At 36.2% G+C, this 2,500-nt stretch overlaps 3 non-coding genes across 3 annotated transcripts; all 3 read left to right on the top strand.

The window, feature by feature from the left end:
• Positions 1-802: 802 nt before the first annotated feature.
• Positions 803-874, top strand: TRNAQ-UUG (transfer RNA glutamine (anticodon UUG)). The gene has a single exon. It is a non-coding gene; the product is annotated as a tRNA-Gln (tRNA).
• A 638-nt stretch (positions 875-1,512) lies between these two features.
• On the top strand, positions 1,513-1,584 carry TRNAQ-UUG (transfer RNA glutamine (anticodon UUG)). Its single transcript has one exon. It is a non-coding gene; the product is annotated as a tRNA-Gln (tRNA).
• Positions 1,585-1,918: 334 nt separating this feature from the next.
• TRNAQ-CUG (transfer RNA glutamine (anticodon CUG)) lies at positions 1,919-1,990 on the top strand. Its single transcript has one exon. It is a non-coding gene; the product is annotated as a tRNA-Gln (tRNA).
• Positions 1,991-2,500: the final 510 nt, after the last annotated feature.

The following is a 2,500-nucleotide window of genomic DNA, read 5'->3' as shown; positions in this document are numbered from 1 at the left end:
AAAGGTCACCTCTGGCATATTTATAATAATATGAGCCTTTTTTGAAAAGCTAGCCCTCTAAGCAAATAATTTAAGATGGTTTTTGAAATGTGGTTCCATGGTGTAATGGTTAGCACTCTGGACTCTGAATCCAGTGATCCGAGTTGAAATCTCGGTGGGACCTTGAGAAGTTTTGCACGTACCGTTGAAATATGCTGTTCAAGTCTATACTTGTAATAATCCTCATTTATAATGAAGCATTCTGGACTATGAATCCAGACATACAAGTTCAATTCTTAGATTCTATGGAACCATTTTTGCACGTAAATTTAATTTCTGGGATAATTATACTAAAGTGAGCACTCTGGACTATGAATCCAGTCATCCAAGTTCAATTCTTAGATTGTCCGGAACCATTTTTGCACATAAAGGTCACCTCTGGGATATTTATAATAATATGAGCCTTTTTTGAAAAGCTAGCCCTCTAAGCGAATAATTTAAGATTGTTTTTTGAAATGTGGTTCCATGGTGTAATGGTTAGCACTCTGGACTCTGAATCCAGTGATCCGAGTTCAAATCTTGGGGGGGACCTTTGTATCTTTTTGCACTTACAGATCAAATATCCTGTTCAATCTTGTACTTCTTACTAATGTTCATTTTCAGGGAAGCACTCTGGATCATGAATCCAGCCATCCAACTTCAATTCTCAGTTTGACCAGAATCATTTTTGCACATAAAGTTCAACTATGTGGTAATTAGAAGAAAATTGGCCTCTTTTGAAGCTTTCAATCTAAGGAAAAATGTATAAATGTCTTTGAAATGTGGTTCCATGGTGTAACGGTTAGCACTCTGGACTTTGAATCCAGTGATCCGAGTTCAAATCTCGGTGGGACCTTGAGAAGTTTTGCACGTACCGTTGAAATATGCTGTTCAAGTCTATACTTGTAATAATCCTCATTTATAATGAAGCATTCTGGACTATGAATCCAGACATACAAGTTCAATTCTTAGATTCTATGGAACCATTTTTGCACGTAAATTTAATTTCTGGGATAATTATACTAAAGTGAGCACTCTGGACTATGAATCCAGTCATCCAAGTTCAATTCTTAGATTGTCCGGAACCATTTTTGCACATAAAGGTCACCTCTGGGATATTTATAATAATATGAGCCTTTTTTGAAAAGCTAGCCCTGTAAGCGAATAATTTAAGATTGTTTTTTTAAATGTGGTTCCATGGTGTAATGGTTAGCACTCTGGACTCTGAATCCAGTGATCCGAGTTCAAATCTCGGGGGGACCTTTGTATCTTTTTGCACTTACAGATCAAATATCCTGTTCAATCTTGTACTTCTTACTAATGTTCATTTTCAGGGAAGCACTCTGGATCATGAATCCAGCCATCCAACTTCAATTCTCAGTTTGACCAGAATCATTTTTGCACATAAAGTTCAACTATGTGGTAATTAGAAGAAAATTGGCCTCTTTTGAAGCTTTCAATCTAAGGAAAAATGTATAAATGTCTTTGAAATGTGGTTCCATGGTGTAACGGTTAGCACTCTGGACTTTGAATCCAGTGATCCGAGTTCAAATCTCGGTGGGACCTTGAGAAGTTTTGCACGTACCGTTGAAATATGCTGTTCAAGTCTATACTTGTAATAATCCTCATTTATAATGAAGCATTCTGGACTATGAATCCAGACATATAAGTTCAATTCTTAGATTCTATGGAACCATTTTTGCACGTAAATTTAATTTCTGGGATAATTATACTAAAGTGAGCACTCTGGACTATGAATCCAGTAATCCAAGTTCAATTCTTAGATTGTCCGAAACCACTTTTGCACATAAAGGTCACCTCTGGGATATTTATAATAATATGAGCCTTTTTTGAAAAGCTAGCCCTCTAAGCGAATAATTTAAGATTGTTTTTGAAATGTGGTTCCATGGTGTAATGGTTAGCACTCTGGACTCTGAATCCAGTGATCCGAGTTCAAATCTCGGTGGGACCTTTGTATCTTTTTGCACTTACAGATCAAATATCCTGTTCAATCTTGTACTTCTTACTAATGTTCATTTTCAGGGAAGCACTCTGGATCATGAATCCAGCCATCCAACTTCAATTCTCAGTTTGACCAGAATCATTTTTGCACATAAAGTTCAACTATGTGGTAATTAGAAGAAAATTGGCCTCTTTTGAAGCTTTCAATCAAAGGAAAAATGTATAAATGTCTTTGAAATGTGGTTCCATGGTGTAATGGTTAACACTCTGGACTTTGAATCCATTGATCCGAGTTCAAATCTCGGTGGGACCTTGAGAAGTTTTGCACGTACCGTTGAAATATGCTGTTCAAGTCTATACTTGTAATAATCCTCATTTATAAAGAAGCATTCTGGACTATGAATCCAGACATACAAGTTCAATTCTTAGATTCTATGGAACCATTTTTGCACGTAAATTTAATTTCTGGGATAATTATACTAAAGTAAGCACTCTGGACTATGAATCCAGTCATCCAAGT

Source organism: Crinia signifera, chromosome 11 (assembly GCF_055691185.1).
Source record: "Crinia signifera chromosome 11, ASM5569118v1, whole genome shotgun sequence".
NCBI classification, from domain to species: Eukaryota; Metazoa; Chordata; class Amphibia; order Anura; family Myobatrachidae; genus Crinia; species Crinia signifera.
The sequence above is the reverse complement of the archived record's forward strand: the minus strand, read 5'-3'. Positions and strand labels throughout refer to the sequence as shown.